This window comes from Echinops telfairi, unplaced genomic scaffold (assembly GCF_000313985.2).
Source record: "Echinops telfairi isolate 266 unplaced genomic scaffold, ASM31398v2 ScPeMD7_7;HRSCAF=31, whole genome shotgun sequence".
Taxonomy (NCBI): domain Eukaryota; kingdom Metazoa; phylum Chordata; class Mammalia; order Afrosoricida; family Tenrecidae; genus Echinops; species Echinops telfairi.
This window is the reverse complement of record NW_022103904.1, coordinates 7,134,911-7,155,433: the sequence shown is the minus strand read 5'-3', so window position 1 is coordinate 7,155,433 and position 20,523 is coordinate 7,134,911.

Genomic DNA, 20,523 nt, shown 5'->3' with positions numbered 1-20,523 from the left:
AAAAAAAAAGAACATAGGATGCAAGGCTTTTCTATGTCATTGAAACCTCCCACCTTTTAAATCCTATATTATGATATCTATTATTTTGATATGAGTAAGCCAAGAAGAATAATTAATTTGCCAAAAAAATGAAATTTAGCTTGCCAAAAACTTTACAGATAATGCTTATCAGGAAAAGCCATACACCCTTTTGGGTTTTACCTCACTATGGTCTACCTAGAACCTGAAATAAGACTGGGCAAACCCACCAAACGGGAACCTCTGCCCAAGGGTGTTCTCAAGTGTGCACATGCTGAAACCTCTCAGTCCCTGCTATTTGGAAGTACTGTGCTGCAAACCAGTGGTCCTCTCTACTCACTCAGGGAAAGAAATTCCTTTCTCAAATAATCTGGTATTTGTAAATGCTTATCTGGGTTATTGCTTTCTGTGTTTCACGACTCCTACATTTTGAGAAATTATTATTGAATGTGAATATATTAAACTTCTTACTGTTTTATTCCAATTTTCAACTATCTGTGTGATGTGCATATTTCCCGAAGTTCAGGTTTTCTACATTACCACTGCAGCAATCCCAAATTGGCACTTTGAAAAAATTTTAAAAGAGGGGGAAACATCTTGTATTCTCTCGCACTTACTTCTCAGCAGTATTGTCCATCTATCTCTTCACCTCTTCCCCACAAGTGCTTGAGCAATGATTAGGGGTTGTCAATCAAAACACCTGGCCTGTTCAAGTTAAGTTGCAGTGGAATTAAAATTGGACTGCCATTTATACAACATGAACTTGGCATGCTGCTCCAGATGTGACATATTTTTAACAGCTACTGCATTTCTGATTTCTTAAAATTCAAGCTGTCATTCCTGGAATTCTTAAGGGCCTGAAATGCCCACCTGTTAACCATGGACCTGGGCAGAAGAGTGGCAAGGTTCTAGCAAGGTATTTGTTTTCCTTATAAGACTTTCTTGAAAGCCAACCTCACAGGGCTTAATTTTTAGTTTCATAATTGACCTTTGTAAAACCAGGGCACTCGTTGCCCAGAGAACTGCTTTAAAGTAATGGAAACAATAGTACTAGTGATATAGTGAGTTGCTCACTGGGCTGCTAATCAGAGGATCAATAGTTCAAGACCACCAACTGCTCTGGGGGAGAAAGATAAAGCTTTCTAACTTCCAGAAAGATTGACAGTCTCAAATACCGACAGGTGCAGTTGGACCCTGTACGGTCGGTTCTCTATGAGTCAGAGTTGATCAATGGCAGTGAATGTATTCACTCTGATATCAGTTGCTGCCTTGTGCTTTTGTGTACGACCACTCTTCCTAACTTCTCACTGTTGAAAGGTAGCATGATAACTTACAATAGCATGTACACCTGTCACTTTGTACTCTCCATTGAGAGCTGTTATTCTCACTAAGTGTTTATGGCAAGGACACACGATTAGGAATTGATTTGTACCCATTTCCTGAATCTTCTGTGGAAAGAGAGGCAATATGCAGCAACACTGCAAGAGAACAGTGCCTGAGAAAATAGAGATTTGGAGCACCACAAAGGCCTTTTTCTTTTTACCTTTACACCAAGCACTTTATCAGTTCACATCGCCTTTGGACCTGCAGAAGGGCTGATTTTATTTCTCTGTGGCCCAACACTAATGGCCTGGTCCCCTCTCTTAACCTCTCTCTCAGAACCTGGAAAGAACAATGTAGAGTTTTGGAGGTTTCAGGTAGCATCCAGGAGCTTGCCAGCATGCTTGACACCTGAGTCCTCTAGTGATGGATACAATTAACTCCTCCTTTGGAGGTGGAGAACTAGCTGGTGCCTGGAGACATATGGTGATGCCTTCCCTGCCAAAGAAACCAAGCCCCTGTGCCAGGGACTTCGCCAGCCAGTGCTGGCTCTCAGGCCTGCCTTCCCAGGGGATGATAAGTGAGCATCCAGCCGACATCGTTGTTTGTTCTGAGTCCAGCAGCACCGCCTGAGCTCCAGGTATCATGGTGTCAGGCCCAGAGAAAAGGAGAGAATGTGATCAATAGATAGGAGAGACATGATAAAGAGGGCAGCATCCTTCTCTGATCTCCTTGCTGATAGGACATGCAACACAGTGGCGCCCATGTGGTTCTGCTCCAGCGAGTCCGTCCCAGGCACCCAGTCAGGAAGGGGATGACAGGGTGCAAAGGCAAAGAGCCTGCTGCTCTCAGGTTCAGGGACCTCAGGTTTCATCACTCGGTGCCATAAAGAGATCTTTATGTCAGCTGGGGTCATTTTTCTTGGACGTTCTTGAGGACTCCTGGGATCCCTTCCTCCGTTTTTTTTTCTTTTGGTTTTTTTTTTTTTTTTAGTTTTCTTTCTTTCAAGTTTACTTGTTTAATCAAGAAAATAAAACCTGTGCATGGTGGGCAGAAAACTTCAGACAGGTACAGGAAGTTATAAACTGTGATGTGTCCCCATACTTTAGTACCCAGCTCTTCTTCTTCCACCCTAGGTAACTATAACTAAGACTTACTTCATATACAAAAAACAATCCAGTGTGCGTGTGTGCGTGTGTGTGTGTCCACACCATAGTGGTTTTAGATAATCCAGGATGTCAAGTCCAACTGCTTGTGTTTGAATCCTGGTGCCACAATTACTAGAACCATGGACAATTTATTTTTGCTTTCTGAGCTGCAGGGGTACTATTGATAGTAACTTTTAGAGTTGTGTTGAGGTAATGCATGAAAAACTTTTACAATCATCCTCTGCACATAGAGATAATTAAAACATGCAGAGTTTTCTTATAAATACAGGTTATTTATTTATGCATAACAAAACATTTTTATACAAATGCAAACATACCAAACACACTGGTTTTAATTTTGCTCTCTCTTTTTAAACTAAGTGAAAAGTTACTCTATGTTAAAACAGATCTGCCCAAGTTTTTCCAGTACATGCATAGCATTTTATTATATGGATGTACAGCTTGAAAATTTACCTAGACCCCTATTGACTGGCAATTGAGCTTTTCATGTAAATATCTATATTGAATAAAGCATTATTTCCTTTCTTCACGGAATTGAAAGTCTATTTGTTATCCATTAAGTGCTGGATATCTTTTTAATTTTTATTCTTTATTGTCTATTCTTCTATAATACTTTCAATTTATCAAATGCATCAAATGGCAACTGCATCTGCCAAGGTGTCCTATGGAAAAATTGGATCAATGTATAATGTTTATTGTCCCACCTCCTCTCAGCTTTAGGTCTCATCGGTTAGTCCTAATTATTTTGGCCTACTACATGAAAAATAATATTTTGTTTCTCTTGATTTGAATATTTGTCACAAAGTTAAGTTGAACATGTTTGACCATATTCATTTTCCATTTATAACTCGGCTTCTATCAGGTTGTTACTGTTTTCATATTTATTGTTAAATGTTCTTTCTATTTCAAGTATATTAGTTTCTAATAAATAATGTGTGCTTTAATATTTTCAAGTTTGCCCTTTAATTTTGCTTTTGAGAATTTTTACTAGACATGAGTTTTACAATCCTGTGTGCCATGGTTAGGGTGCCATGTTTAAGAGCTCAGCTGCTGACTGAAAGGTTGACCATTTTGACCCACTAGCCATTATTCTTCCATGAAGATTGTAGAATTCCAGACCTTCTGGCCAGTTCTATACTGTTCTACAGGGTTAATATGAGTTAGGCACATTAGTTTTTTAATTAATTGCTTAATATTTACTACAATAGTTTCCTGATTTGAAGAACTATTTAATAAAGGTATTTTGCACTTTTGTAGATAGATAGATGAGCTATGTGCTGCATAATATCCTTTAGGGCAACATCCAACTATATATGTATCCATGGTTCATAAGGTTACAATAGAGCTTATAAATTCTGATCAAAGAGGGGTTATAGTTAATGCAACAGCTTCCCACACACACTATATGTATCTAACATCACTTATATGCATACCTATTGCCCTGCCAGACATATAACATATTTTATTTACAATGGGAAAATGTATCTGAGTATGTTCTTACACTATAGGTTATTAAACTACATAATTTTATAATAATTTTTCAATTGCTTTTGGGTTTTTAGGTACTCACTCAAGTTTTAAACAAATGATACATTTCGCATGTATATTCTAATTATTAAAATTTATTTATATGTGTTCCTTAGTTGCATTGCATTGTCTAGTACTTTCAGAGCAAACAGTTATAGAGATCATAAATTAGTAGTTATAGAGGAAATCATTCTCTATATCTCAAATAGATTGTGTCTAGTGCTTCATCATTAACATGGTGATGGCTTTTTATTAAATAGAGAACATGTAGTATATGGCTAAGATAGATTACCTATATATAATATACTTATCTCACTGGCATCAAGCCAATGCTGACTCATAGTGAGCCCCTGTGGCTTTCTAAGACTGTAACTGTTTACAGGAGTAGAAAGCCCAGTGCTGTTTGCTTGTGAGGATGCAGGTCATAAACCAACACGTAATCTCTACACCAATAAGCAGTTTTTCTTGGAGGATCTGATCTTTGTTCTCCCTATAACAATTTAATTAAGGGAAATGCACTAGAATTTATGTCACCTGATTCAGGACATACTTTTATAATGGAAGTATTATCTTCTTCAGCAGGAAAAAAATCCTGTCATATGTAACATTTAGGATGGACCCTCAGAACCTTATATAATTAGCTCCTAGTAGGAAGAGTGTAGAAGAACTGATGCCTCTGAATTATGTCAGTGCAGGATTTTGAAAGTACCATGAACTTCAAGGAGAGCAAGCAAATCTCTTATAAATAAGACAATTAGAATACTTCCTAAAAGCAAGGATACTAAGCCTTCACTTCAATTTCCTTGGACATGTCATCAGAAGGGATCAGTCCCTGAAAAAGAGATCATGCTCTTCAAAAGGGTATATTGATACAGTAGCTGCAACAATGGGTTCAGTCAAAAAATATCTGTGAGGATTCCACAGGATCAAGCAGTATTTCCCTTTGTTGTACATAGGGTCATTATTTGTAAGAACCATATCGACAGCACTTAACAAAAAGCAATAGCATCCCCTTTACAGAGTCTTAATGGTGTAATGGTTAAAGTGTTTTGAAACTACACAAAGGGATAGTGGTCTGAACCGACTAGTCACTCGATGGAAGAAAGATAAAACACTCTGCTTTTGCAAGGAGAGTTGTAATTGGTGACATTTAGTTTGTGGTGTAATGGTTATCCATTGGGTTGCTAACAGCAAGTTGAGCAGTTCAAAACCACCAGCTGCTCTGCAGGAATAAGACGAGGTTTGCTCCTCCCCCAAAGAGTTAGTCTCAGAAACCCACAGGGGAATTTCTACCCTGTAGTGAGTTAGAATTGACTCAGTGACAGTGAGTTTGGTGCTTTTTGTGTTACTTTGTTTTGGTTTTGTAGTTGGTTTTCACTCACAGCAACCCCTGTTCAACAAAACAAATCATTTGCCAGTTCTCTCACAATCATTATACTTCGGCCAATTATTACATACACTATTTTAATACATCTCATTGAGGTCTTGGTATTTTTTGCTGTACAAGCTCAATGTCCTTCTCCAAGGACTGGATTCCTACCAATGACTTGCCTAAAATACAGGAGAATTCTCACCATACTGCCTTCTGGGGAGCATCTTGGTCATACTTCTTGTGAGAGAGATTTGCTCTTTCTTCTGGCAATCTGTTGCGGTTAATTACATTGTGTAAACTAGACACTCCTGGCTAGTCAGACTTGTCAATCAGGTCACAGACTGATGCTGTTCCCTTGGGGGTGTGGCTCTGTCATAAGAAGGACCCCATGAACTTCCTTCTCTCTATCCCTCTTCACTTTCCTGCTTGCTGGCCACCTTGAAAGATGCTGATGCTCTGCCACATTTTCACCAACCTTGGGTCTACAGAACACAGCACCCACTGGCCTGTGATCTTCCTGAATTCTGCATCATTGCATGTGGCTACATGAGTTTAAAGAGGGACTTATGGACTCTTATCAGACTTATGGACTTAAGTTGGACAGGGCTAGCATGCTTTCATAGAATTACTTTTTGATATAAAGCTCTTTCTTGTACATATATGAGTGCCACTGGATCTGTTTCTTTAGTCAACCTGGCCTAAAGCATGTGGAATATTTAATACTGTTTGCCAACATCATAACTAGATTCTGCTGTGTTTTCCTTATTCATTATCCAGCTTCAACCTATTCTGGGTCAAGTCCTAATGAGACACATCTTGTCTCATTAAATCATCCTGATAACCTTGATATACAGCAATCATGAACTTCATTTGACAGATATATAAACAGGAGACAGAGAAATGATGACATTTACCACAGGTCATAAAATTACTAAAGGCTACAGGGAAAAATTGAATCCAAGTGTCTTTAAAATATTTTTATTATTCCATAATTTTTCAAGAACTGGAAATTACAATAATTTTCAGAATGAACCCTGGTGGCATAGTGGTTACACGTTGGGCTGAGATCCACATGGTTGGCAATTTGAAACCATCAGAATGCCCTCAGGAGAAAGAGTGGGGTTTCTACTCTGGAAAATAGTCACAGTCTCAGAAACCCACAGGAGGGTGCTGTGAGTCAGCACTGACTCTGTGGAATAATTTGGCTTGGATATGTATAATGGAAGGAAACATTGCCTGTTCTTGCATCATATTTTTGATCATTGATATATTTGAGTCCACTCGTTTAAATATATCAATAAGCCAGGTCCCCTGAATTTAGTTTTCATTAAATCATAATTGCTAACTTTAATGGCAGAGGACCAGGACAATTAAGTTTACCACCTCATTTTCACTAACTCATTAATAAATTATTATGAAGGCAACCAAAATGGCCAAGACAAATACTGTTATTTTTTGTCATGCCCCAAGTATGTCTCATTGTCTTCACATGGATATTCTCTTATGGAAGTCTACACATAAGGCACACATGACTACTTGAGGTCTAATAACATTTTAGAATGAAAATAAATAAATTACATTCATTGATAACTTCACCTATATTATCTCTCTCCATGTGATTTCACTTCATAAACTTTATTGCTGTAAATAAAATTAATCACTCAAATGTTCAAATTAATCTAAGTTTTTTTGGTTAAAAGAGGGAAAAAATTAAGTTAATCCATAGGTGAATGGACACATTGAACATATACACACTCGCCATGTACTGGAATCAAGGTCAAGTTGTGAAAATACAGATTTCACTGTTCTTCACAATCATCACAGCATGGAAAAAGGTAGGAAAACCGTTTAGTAAGTTTTTAAAAAATTTAACTTTTATCTTGCTTCCAGTCTCTAAAGAGTAGCATATATTGTGTGACAAGAAAAATCAGTGTGATACCAGTATTCTCTCTGAAAAGAGGTTGCCATCAAAAGTTGGCTTCCAATAGCTTGAATAGAAAAAATTGAAAGACAAGCTAAATGTGAAGTCTTTATATCCTCATGGAGAAGCCCAGTGCTCCCTCTAGGCAAAGGATAAGATTGAACGAGATTTAAAGCCTATGGGGAAAAGCCGCGGGGTGAAAGCACAGAGAGGTTGGGTCTGGGAGACAAGAGAATGATGGCAGGTTGGAGGAAGTGTGTGACAGAAGAGATATATCCTAAAACAGTCATAAAACATTGAATATCTAAATTTGGGACAATTTCTTAGTAAAACACTCACTCTCCTGGGAGACACTAATAGGCTCAGAAGCAGTATTGCTTTTTTCCAGATCAAAATTTGAACTATAACTGGATTGCCATTGAGAAAACATTACAAGGGCATCAGTAGTTCCTTGCTTTCATAATGTTGACATGGATAAAGTCTAAAGAGAAAGACAACAATAACAGCATAAAGAGGGAACATCCAGATATTTCCTGATTCATTCATTTGGATATAAACAACACTTTCAGATTGTTTTGGCCATGTTAGATCCAAACATGCCTTTGGATCTAAATGTTCTAAATCTATTTTCTCTACCATATTATGAGTTCAAAATCAAATTCTTGAGTCTTCCTTTCCCTAAGGAATATTTACATCTATTAAAAGTAGTGGAAAATGATGGGAACAGTTAACGGGGATTGTTGGGGAAAAATGAATATAGTGAATATTACTGAACAATACAGGTAAATATTATGGAAATGTAAAGTGTTTTGTTACCCATATAGCTACCACACAAAAAATTCATCCAATTATTTTCCAAATTCATGTGTGTGATCAATCTAAAGTTTGAGTGTTAAGTTTAGAGCTAAATTTTTTAAACAGTTAAACAATGGCAATTTTATAATGCTGGCTAACTGGAGCTTAGTTATTTCAGGTTTACTTTGATGTGGATGTTTACTATGGTAACTAGTAATTAGTATAAAATAATGAAATTCAAATGATTTGTAATGAGCTTTTAAATATTTTAATTTTTCTGTATCTCTATCTCATTTATGCTTGGAGAAATGGAGAAAAATATATTTTTTCAAGTATGGTAAAATGATATTCACTTGTTTTGGGCCACTTACAATTCAGAGCTTGCCCACCATCAGTCTATGGTTCCTGCCACCATGGCCAGACCTTGCCCACTGTCAACCCGCAGTTCTAGCCACCAACCCACCCTAGTCATGCTGCTAATCTGTTAGTCTTGCCTGGAACTCCCACCACTGCTGGTCACCCCTGGACTCAATACACCCCTGCTGACAGATCCAGAACCGCAAGACCACCTCCCCACTTTCCCCGCCAACTAACCCTGTCCCTGAAGCTTCCCCCTGTCAACCCAGCCCAGAAAGAAACCCCTATGATGGACAGCCCAGACCCACTGCTCCCCTGCTTGCCCGGCCCGGATGCACAGGTATCCTGCTGACCCACCCAGGCCTGGCCCTGTGGCTTGCCTAACTTTGCCGGCGCCAGCCTACCTTCCATGGTTCCCCATCACTGCTGGCCCCCATGCTGCTGCATCTTGCTGTGTGAATGCCCTGCACAGCACTACCCTTGCTGCCTGCAACCACCCTGCCTGCGGTCCCAGAAAAGGCTTCCTGACCTGCCCTCCAAATAGGTAATTCCGATTGTCTAAGGAAAGGGTAAAACCATAGTTGGTTAAAGAAGTAGCCCAATTTCCCCAGCTCAGTTGGCTACAAGTAGCCCTTAGATTCATTCTCATTAGCCTCCCAGAGAGAAAACTCAGGGCTCCCTGATGCCCGGGAAAATAGCGCAAGTTATTCCAAAATGACATGCAGATAGAAACTCACACCAACAACCTCTATAAGAAAATAAGAGAAACAGAATGTAATGTCGGAGGAAGTCCTGAACCTAACACCATACAGAATAGAAGAAGCAGGCGTTGATCTGCCACAGAAAGAAATCTTCAGAATGCTGCTTATATGTCATACAGGATTGATTTCATAATCAATTTAGAAAAAAGATGAAGTCCACACACCAAAAGAAAATACACAGGTTAAGAGACGAGGCCACAGAATCAAAGAACAAGCTAAGAGATTCACCAACAGACTAGAAAAGTGGAGAACCATATCAGTGATCTAGAAGATAGTCATGCAGACTTTGACAGATGGGAAAGGTAGTCAAACAAGACAATCAAAGAAGCTGAATGTATTAGCCTGGGTAGACTACAAGGACAAATTCATAGACACTTATATGTGTGTAAGACAGAGCTTTATATATAAGAAGAATTAAATATTGAGAAAACATGCCAGCCCAGTCCAGATCTAGTCCACAAGTCTGATAGCTCATACGTCTGATACCAATCTATAAGTTCCTATTCACACCCACAAAACACATGCAATGATGCCGAATTCAGGAAGATCACAGGCCAGTGGGTGGGAAGTCTTGTGGATCCAGTAGTGTTGGAAGCATCTCAATACTGGCAGGGCTCTCCACGTAGCTCCTACGGCTCCCAAGCTCTAGCTACATCAACCTCTTTCCATGTGTCTTCTCCACAGGGATGTCTCACAGGGAGTCAATGTGTGTCCCACCGAAAGTGAGCTATTTAAGTCCTTATCTCCATGAATGAGAATCAGACAATCATTTAGGAAGCAGAGAGGACACCAATTAGATTGAATCCAAGGAAGAATTCACCAAGGCATAGTGTAGTCAAGTTATGCAATTTTGAGGAAAAAGAGAATATCATAAGAGCAGCTAGAGAAAAAGAGGCATTCACCTCTGTGGGTGCTCAGATAAGGATATACTCAGATGAATCATCAGAGATTACAAAAAAAGAGAGAGTGGAGTAGCATTTTCTGAAAGTTGAAAGAGAATAATGCCAACCCAAGAATACACTATCTGCCAAACTATCCATCAAAATAGGTGGAGAGGTAAGAGTTTTCCCAGACAAAGAAAATTTCAGAGAATACTTTAAAAGAAGCCCAGCTCTACAAAAAGTTCTCACCAACTCACTTTGGACAGGTGACCAACAATTACCAAGGACAGACAGGAGACCACCACATACCTCAACTCCATCCAAAAGTCAACACAGTGAAAACAACCCCCAAGATAACATTGGCCCAAAGGTGAAAAGAAGGTCAGAATGAATCCCTCTACCCCCTACTTGCACACAACACACTGATAAGTAGTGAGGTAGGAAAATACCTAACACAAAATGTAGGAGAGGACAACAAAGAATCCACAGATGGATATAGCTTGAAATGCCAATGGTCTGAAATCACCCATTAAAAGACAAAGGCTAGCAGACTGGACTAGAACACATAATCATCAATCTATTGTCTGCAAGAAACACATTGTAAGCTCTCAGACAAAAATAGGTTGAGAATCAGATGCTGATGAAAAGTTTACCAAGTAAACAGCAATATAAAAATAGTAGGAATTGCAATCCTAATCCCTGACATAATTGACCTTAAATTGTAAGTCATAACAAGAGATATGGATAGGTACTATATAATGCTTAAGGTATCAGCAAATCAAGATCCAGTGAACATAATATATATGTACCAATGACATACCCATGAAATTAGTCAATAAAATTCTTCAAAAGTTGAAAAAAGAGATCACAGGTTCAACAATCATAGTAGGCGACTTCATTCCAGGGATGCAGAGATGGTTCAACACCTGAAAGTCCATTAACATTATCCATCACATTGACAAGAAAAAGGACACGAGCCACCTGATAATATCAATAGATGCAGAAAAAGCATTTGACAACATTCAACCCATTCTTAATGAAGATACTCAAGAAGATAGGATTGGGAGGAAACTACCTCAATATAATACAAGCTATATATGAAAAACCAACAGCCAACATGATAGTCAGTGGAGAAAAGACAAAATAAAATCCCACTGAAAAAGGGGACCAGACAAGGTTGTCTCTTGTCCCCACTTCTATTCAACAACTTTCTGGAAGTCCTAGCTAATAATATAAGGCAATGAAAGGACATCAAAAGTATTTGTCTGGGGAAAGAAGAAGTGAAATTATCGTTATTTGCAGATATTATGATTCTATATATTGAAAACTCCAAAGGCTTCACACAGGGAGTGCTGGAAGCAATAGAGGAATTTGGTGGAGTGGCAGGATACAAGATCAATAAACAGAAGTCACTTGGATTGCTATAGCCATTAGATAAGATCACAGAAATGGAGATCAAGAAGGTAGCATCCAGTAGCCAAGCAAAAATTGAGATATCTAAGGATATACCTAACCAAAAAAACCCCAAAAGATCTCTATGAGCAAAACTACAGAACATTATTATAAGAAACCAAAAGTGACCTTTACAAATGGAAGAATATTCCATGCTCATGGATCAGAAGACCTTCATGTAGAGAGGGAAGTAGCCCAGAATTACCAAAGAACTTCTAAGAAGAAGAGAGTTGGAGGGCTTACATTACCTGACTTTAAAACCTATCAAACAGCCACAGTTGTCAAAACACCATGGTGCTAGTATAATGACAGATACTCAGACCAATGGAAAGGAACAGAGAAATCCAGAAATAAAATCAGCAGCATACATGCAACTGATCTTTTATAAAGGCACAAAAAGCATCAACTGGAAAGTGGACGCCCTTTTTAACAAATGGTGCTGGAAGAACTGGATATCTATCTTCAGAAAAATGTAGCCAGACCCTTACCTCACTCCATAAACAAGAAAAATTCAAGGTGGATCACAGAACTTGAGGTCCAACCACAAACTATTAAGATCATCAATGAGAAAATTGGAACAAACAAAAGCTTTGGTGCAGGAAAGACATAAGCTACCAGAAATAGGGAATGATGCACACACTGAGGAAACCAAAATGTACAGTGCAACATACAAAAGGTAACATACCTGTCTTCATCAGAAGACTTCAACAAGAGAGTAATAAGAAAGCCCATAGACTAGGAAAAGATATTTAGCAATGACATATCAGACAAATGGCTTATTACTAAAATCTACAAAACGTTGCAACCCTATAATATGAAAAAAAATGAATTGTCCACTGAAGAAGTAGGCAAAAACCTGTGCAGACAATTCACAAGTGACGAAACCAAGTGGCCAAAAAATATATGAGAAAATGTTCCCCATCATTAGCTGGAAAACGCAAATTAAAACAACAATGAGATATTATCTAACACCCTCAAAGTTAGCCCAATTCAAGAAGTCAGAAAGCAACAAATGGAGGGGGTGTGGTGAGACTGGAATTCTCATTCCACTGCTGGTGGTTTCTACTGTGGAAAGCAATTTGGTGATACCTAAAATAAATGAACATCAAGTTATTTTACAGTCCAGCAATCCCCCTACAGGGCATATACCCAGAAGAAGTAAGAAATAGACCTTGAGCAGACATGTGCGCACTAATATTCATAATAGCACAGTTCATAATAAAAAAATAATTGGAAACAACCTAAATTTCCATCAATAGACAAATGGATTAAAAGAATCTGGTACATGATGTAAGGAGCATTATGCATCCCTAAAAAGCAGTGATGAAAACACGAAGCATATCATCTCGTGGAAAGAGTTGGGAGAAATTATGTTGAGTGAAGTTAGCCAATCACAAAGGACAAGTGCAACATGAGTCTACTGAGGTAAGTTCAAACAGCACAACAGGTATAGAGAAAATGAACATATCGCATAGTCTTTGAGCTAAGGACCAGGTACTCTGGCAGGAGTCAGACCAAACCCAATGGTATACGTGGCATAAAAAATAAAAAGAACTAAAAAGCAAAAAGGTGTAGATAACACTGGGGCTGAAAGACATCTTTCCCTTCTCCCTCATGCCTTTAAGACCCACAGAGGGAGGAGGGGAGAAAACAGTTGGCATTGGGGGAGGAGGGCATTAATCTACCCATGAGGAGGGTATTATTTATGTCTCCACAGGAAAGGAAGAGAGAGAGTAGACCTCATTCTGGTGCACCAATCCTTGAGGGTGACGTACCTGCATGGAGCAGCCTACTAACAGAGAGGACTGCCAGCCCAGCCCCAGCTTGAGTTATGACGTTCCCCTCTCAGACAACAGTGATACAGAGGACAGTACTGAAGATACAGTCCAGGGAGAGTGGCTGGTCACATGAGAACAAACTAAGAGAGAAAGAGAGAGGAAGAGTAGACCATATTCTGGCACACCAAGACTTTAAGGTGATGTTCCTCTTACAGAGCAGCTATTTTGGAGAGGAAGCGAATTCTGTCCCTGGCTTGAGATATGATGCCTCCTCCCTAGATCACAGTGCTATAGAAGACAGCACTGAAGACACAGTGTAGGGAGTGTGGCCGGTTTGACCTCCCCATATGGGTGTCAACAAAGAGGGGTGTACAACAGATCAGCAATGGGAACAAAGCCACAAAGTACCAGATGAATCCAGAAAGGTGACTTCTGATTCAGGGGGCAGAATTTGTCACATTATCTGAACTGGTCAGCAAGTAGACCTGAAACTATTTATATGTTGGTTTTTCTTCTTCTACTTCTTCTTCTTCTCCTTCTTCTTCTCCTTCTCCTTCTCCTTCTCCTTCTCCTTCTCCTTCTCCTTCTCCTTCTCCTTCTCCTTCTCCTTCTCCTTCTTCTTCTTCTTCTTCTTCTTCTTCTTCTTCTTCTTCTTCTTCTTCTTCTTCTTCTTCATTAATGTCTGTCTATATAAGATAGACAAGAAAAGCAATCTCAAGGAGACAGCAATGGGGCTGAAGGTTTGGGTGTGGGGGATATAGAAAAGGAGGAGATGTGGGGAGGGGAATGGTGAGCCAATACACCAGGGACAGAGGAATAGCAAAGGATCTAAAATCGATGAGGAGGAGGATACAGGGTCCCTGGTGATGTTTGATCAATTGAGATGTACTGAAAAAGAATTACTGAGAGGCAAATGATGGGTGAACATGATAGTGGGCAGGAGGAAAGAAAAAATAGAGGAAACAGCATGGAAGTAAAAATTATATGTATGAATATAGATATGTATATATGTAAATATATAAGGATAGATGTATTTATCTATATATGTATAAATATGTAAATACAACAAGGAGGCAGATGCCCTTTGGGCCTCTACTTAAATCCTACCTCAGTACAAGAAAAGTTTGTTCTAATAACGTGGCATTGTATGATGCCTTCCTGACATGAACGCTGAAGACAAAATGGGTGCATAAGCAAATGTGGTGAAGAAAGCTGATGGTGCCCACCTATAAAGAGATATAGCATCTGGCATCTTAAAGGCTTGATGTTAAACAATCGGCTATCTAGCAGGGAAACAATAAAGCCCATATGGAAGAGCACACCAGCTTGCGTGATCATGAGTTGTTTACAGGATTAGGTATCAAAAGTTGAAAAGCAAGCAATCAAATTGATGTGAAGGAGCACAGGCAAAGTGGAGGGAGACCCAAACCCACCTGTAAGATCATTGGACAGTCCCTCACAGAAGGGCCACACGGAAGATGATGAAAAATCCAGGGCACGGTACAGCACTGATGAACCACCCAACTATCCTTACGTTTCTTAAAATTTCCTCCTCCCACTGTTATCGCCTTGGTTTTACCTTACTAATCTTGCTAGACCGCATATGTACATCGGTACCATTATGGTCTTTTGATTCATTCTCTATTCCAAGATAGAGAAATCCCTCAGAAAGAGTAATGGGAGTGATGATTCCCCGAGGGTACAGGAAGAGTCGGGGGAAAGTGGGGAAGGGAGAGCTGATAAAAACAATGACTGTATAACCCCATTCGAGGGGAGCAAACATCAGAATTTTAGTGATTGGATACATTGGATGGTGTAAGTTATGGCAAAATAATAATAATATATAATACAATACAATACAATAAATGTTCAGTGGGTGGTAGGGTGAGGGAGGGGGATAAAGGGGAGCTGATATCAAGGAATTCAAGAAGAAAGAAAATGTATTGAAAATGATGATGGCAGCAATTGTACAGCTATGATTGATCTAATCAACTATGAATTGTAATTATATATAAGAGAGCTCCTAATAAAAATGTTCAAAAACAAACCTTTTTGCTTGATCTCCCACAAACCAAGTTTCCCATGTGGATTTCCAATTTAACTCATTTCAGCTCTCAACTCCACGAGGCCTTCTCCTCATCAGAATATTTCCATTAAAGCCAAATGTCAAAGAGGAAACCATTACAACCTCTTAAAAACAATGTATTCATTGTAATTATATGAAAATTCAAAATAAGTATTTTTAAGTGTAGGCAGACAAACAGATATGTACCCCAAGTGCTGCAAAATGATTTGAGATCCTCAGGAGAAACATACTTAGTATGTACAAAGCCAAACACCGCTAAAAAGGTTAAAGGAGCACAAGTTCAGAACATATTTGAAGCTCCATCCTGCGAAGTTATTACTATTACAATTCAAGATGACATGTGCAAGAACATAGGATAAAATGCAACAACCATAAAATGTTTCAAAAGTCACGAGAGATTGGCTTTCCTGTAAATAAACAATGATGGCTAAATGGGTTCTCTTGTTTTTTGGTTACCTTTACAAAATAGTCCCTATAGCTACTATGAATTTGGCCTGTGGGAAGGAAAGTAAATATAAATCTAGTTCCATGTCAAAATACAATCTGAATGATGTGCTAGAGTTCGTTTTTTCCTATACAATAAGGGTTTGGATGAGCCTGGTACCCAGAAGAGGCATTAAGCCGCACCACTCAATCAATAATCTATGTTTAGCCTGATATATGGTACTTTGAATCTTGGGTGGGTCACTGTTTGGGTCATACCAAGATGTGTCTGTTCTGGGATAGCAGTAGCCATGAAAGGTTGCTTACACATGTCAGGAAGCCTGGACAAACCTGGAGATCTTATTCCTCAGGGGAAACAATAGTTCCAACTTCAAAATTGGCCTAAGGAACAGCAGGGTCCCTGATGCATTCTTTGAAGCATTGTCCATTTTGAATTCAGAATTTCATGGGAAATTTAATCCACATGTTTTGGATTCATTTAGACTTAACTCATAAACATGACCCATCAAGAATTGCTAAACTCCATGCTAATTGGAATCAAGGAGGTTCATGGGACGATAGTCCACCGGAAATTTGATATCCCAGGGTTCATCACCTACACAAGGAACAACAAAAGCCTTCAAGTTCAGAGTATTGTCAATCAATAATTCTAGAGCAATAATTTGCACTAATATACTTTTATGTTAAAATGATGTATTTGTGACTGCATGGGGTAGACGTAAGTACATGTGGAACACAAACATATATATATATATATATATTTCCTTTCCTAGAGAATTAACATGATTTTTTCAGCATAATCCCACAAAACTCAGTGTCTCTAAAAAGGAAACATATACTTTAACTTACGTTGACCTCTTTTAAAGTTCAGATGAATCCTCTTTCATTTTCTTTTCTTTGCCTCTCATTATCTCTTCTCTCATTTTTTCTCTCATACACACCAGAGTACTTGGGACTCTGTTAAGCCGCAGGCTGACAATCCTTGTATCTTCTGAGTATCTGGACAAGGTTGGAGATTGTGGGTTTTACTTTCTTAAGTATATACTGCTAAAACAGCATTTTCCCCAACATAATGTAATATTATTACACTAAATATACTTTTTTCAAATTGTACCTATTCTTTTTTTTGAGATTCTTCCATCTCTTCCTAGGAGAGTGTGTCCCACTGGTTTAAAAACAAAAAACCAGACAACAACAACAACAACAACAAAACACTGTTAAGTTCACTGCTTAGAATAATTTTTTTAAGTATCTACATGTAAGTAGCATTAAAGCACATACCCCACATATTTATTCATTTTCTGGATTTAATGATAAGTTTTAAGACCACTGGCTTCTATATGCTTTTTGTGTGTCCCAGGGAAAACGCCTTTTTTTCCTTCAGGGCAATATATGACTTTCATTTGCTTTGTATTGTAACACCTTGCCTGCGGAGTTTCCAGAAGGAAAGAATAGGCAATTCATGGTCCAGTTCCACATCAGTTTAGATGTCTCACAGCATCCAAGGGTCTCTAATAACCAAATACATTTCAGGTATAAGAGAAGCCTTTGGAAAATGTTTTGAGAAACGATGTACAAATGTGCTTTACACAATTGATGTGTGTATGGATTGGGATAACAGTTGTATGAGCCCCTAATAAAATGTTAAAAAAAAAAAAAAAAGAGAGAAGCCTTTGGCACGCTTGCTATCTTCACATTCTCGTATTATAGAAAGCGAGAGGGGAGAGAGCAGTACAGAGTGATATGTTAGAGGGGATGCAGGGCCAGGCACACTGAATTCTCAATTTTCCACAATTATTGATTCTGTGCGGCAATGGACAGCCCCGCACTGGAGGGTTCAGACGACTTTGGCTACTGTTTGCTAAGGCCTTCCGTCTTTAAGGCTACATACCTTGGCAGTTATACATTCTATCATTTAAACACATATTGGGAATTGGACAACACTGTAAAATATTATATAACTATCTTTAGAAGTCCATAAGATTTGAGGTCAAATGTCGAAAAGCTTCTATCTCGTGCAGAAAAAAACCATTGCATTTCCACCCACGCCTGCCCCTTGAGAGGCTAGGACTACCCATATCCTTTTCACATGAACAGTAAACTCAATACAGCTTTAGAACCAACTCAAGTTGTTCTTGTCTGTAGGTGGAGCTTGGCATACAAACTCCACGAAACTCACTGCCAAGGAGTTGAATCTGGCTCAGTGACCTTCTATGTGCGGGTGGAACTGTCTCTTTGGGCTTCAATAGCTTTAAATCTTTATGGAAGACAGACCCTCATCTTTCTCTTCTGGAGCAGCTTGTTGGTCCAAATTGCCACTATACCACCACCAGAGATGGAGATTGGCATCACTCTTTCACTACCATTGAGTGATGCTGACTCACAGTGACCCCACAGGACAGGGTAGAACTACCCTGATGAATTTCTGAGACTGTAACTGCGTATGGGCGTAGAAAGCTCCATCTTTCTCCCACAGAGAGGCTGGTGGTTTCAAACTGCTTACCTGGCAGTTAGCAGCCAAGAGCATAACCACTACACCACGAGGGCTCCTTCGGAGTTTGGTATAGAGAGGTTCCTTTTTCCCACTATCCATTTAGAGTCAGAAACACCAGCAGTTGTGTGTCTACAGCCTTAAATCATCCTTCCAATATAGTAGATTATGAGATAGCACATTTTCAGAAAAAGAAAAGATGAAAGAAGAAAAATGTCATAAAGAATATTTACTAATTTCCTAGCTGACACGAGGCACCAAATCCATTTCTTGGTTTCAATGCAAGAAAAGCAGCTTCACCAGGTCGAACTCCTGCTTCTCTCAGCATGGGTTTGAGCAGAACCAGACTGAAGCAGTCTTGGCCTGAGCAGCTGAACCTTGTTGGGAACATTGGCAACGTTGTCCTCCCACTTACTCCACCCAGCTTCTGCACCCCTCCCCCACCCACAACCTCCACACATTAAATTGCCTCTGAGCAGCTGACCTCAGGCCTCCCCCAAGCCACACAAAGCGGCATTCTCCCATTTGCCATTTCACTGGCAACAAGTCCTGCACGGTGTCATCACTGGTCATTAATTACACTCCAATTTCTTTCCACGGGCAATTTTAACATGCTATGCTCCTGTGCCTTTCAGACTTTTATTTCTTTATGTATTTTACTAGCAAAGCTTATTTATCTTATAAATCATAAGGTTTTTCCCCCCAACATTTGAGTGAGGTAGGAAGAATCGACATACTTTCTTCTATTGATTTATTCATGTCTTAGAGGTAGCTGGAGGTGTTTCCCACTTAGCCTTGAGTGTAGTTCTCTTCGAATTCTCAGAAATGCCCTAAAAGAAATTCACAGTAGATGGTTTACACGAAGCTTCTAGACTAAGAACAGAATAGGAAAAAGGTATAGGTTCTATATTTCTGAGGGAATGGCCACTAGAAAACTTAAATAGCAGCTGAACATTGTAAGATACAGTGCCAGGAAATGAGCCCAATCCAATTAGAGGGCATTCAAAATATGACCGAGGAAGATGTACCTCCTCAAAGAAGAGTCAACCTTAATGGCATGGATAGAGGAAAGCATTTGAGACCTTTTGTTGCTGATAGGACTCTACTAAAAATTGAGAAGAAACAGCAACAAATATCCAAATTCAAGAGGAATGTATAATTCATCTTCAAAGATAACATTTTAAGATCTATCTTGAAGTGAAATACGACTGTCTGTAATAGGACAATATTTACATGCATCAAAGGAAGTCTCAAAAAAGCTCTTTGATCCAGTCAATTCTGCTTCCCAGTGACCTTATAGATCAGAATAACACTGCCCCTGTGGGCTTCTGTGACTGTGACTCCTTATGGAAGTAGTGCGTCCTATTTTTCTACCCCGGAGGGGTTGGTGGTTTCAAACCGCTGACCTTGCAGTTAGCATCCCAATGAGGAAGTCTAGGTAGTACAAATTATTCAAATTTACACATCAAACCCAAATATGAGTGATGAAGAAATTGAATGATTTTATCAAATTTTTCAGTCTGAAATTAATCAAACCTGAAATAAAAATGCATCAATAATTATTGGCAATGAGAATGCAAGAGTTGGAAACAAAGAAGAGGGATCAATTGGTAAAACAGCCTTCATGATAGAAACAAAGCTGGAGACCACACTACAGACTTTCCCAAGGCCAAAACTTCTTCTCTTTAAGTACCTTGTGTTCATCAGCATAAATGACAACTGTATGAGGAGGTACCCCCCAAAAAAACACCAAAATGGATTTTTTTTTCAGAGCTATGCATTTAAATTTTTTTACAGAACAACCTTATCATCTTCAAAGTACTCTCTGTTACACTTAATACATTTGTTGAATCTACTATTCCATTCTTAGAAACATTTTTCAAGCTCATCTGTTTGGATGGCTGAGAGCAACTCCTTCGTTTCTTTCTTCACCTCTTCTTTGTTGTCAAATCACTGTCCTTTCATGTCCCTCTTCATTTGCAGAAACAAAAAGAAGTCGCATAGAACGAGTTTGGGTGGCTAAGGTGCATGGGGCAAGAGAGGCACACTGAGGTGGCTGTATGAACAGGTGCATTGTTGTGGTGGTAAAACCTGTCCCCCCTCTGCCACAAATCAGACCTTTTTTATCTCAATATTTTCAAAACCTCTGAA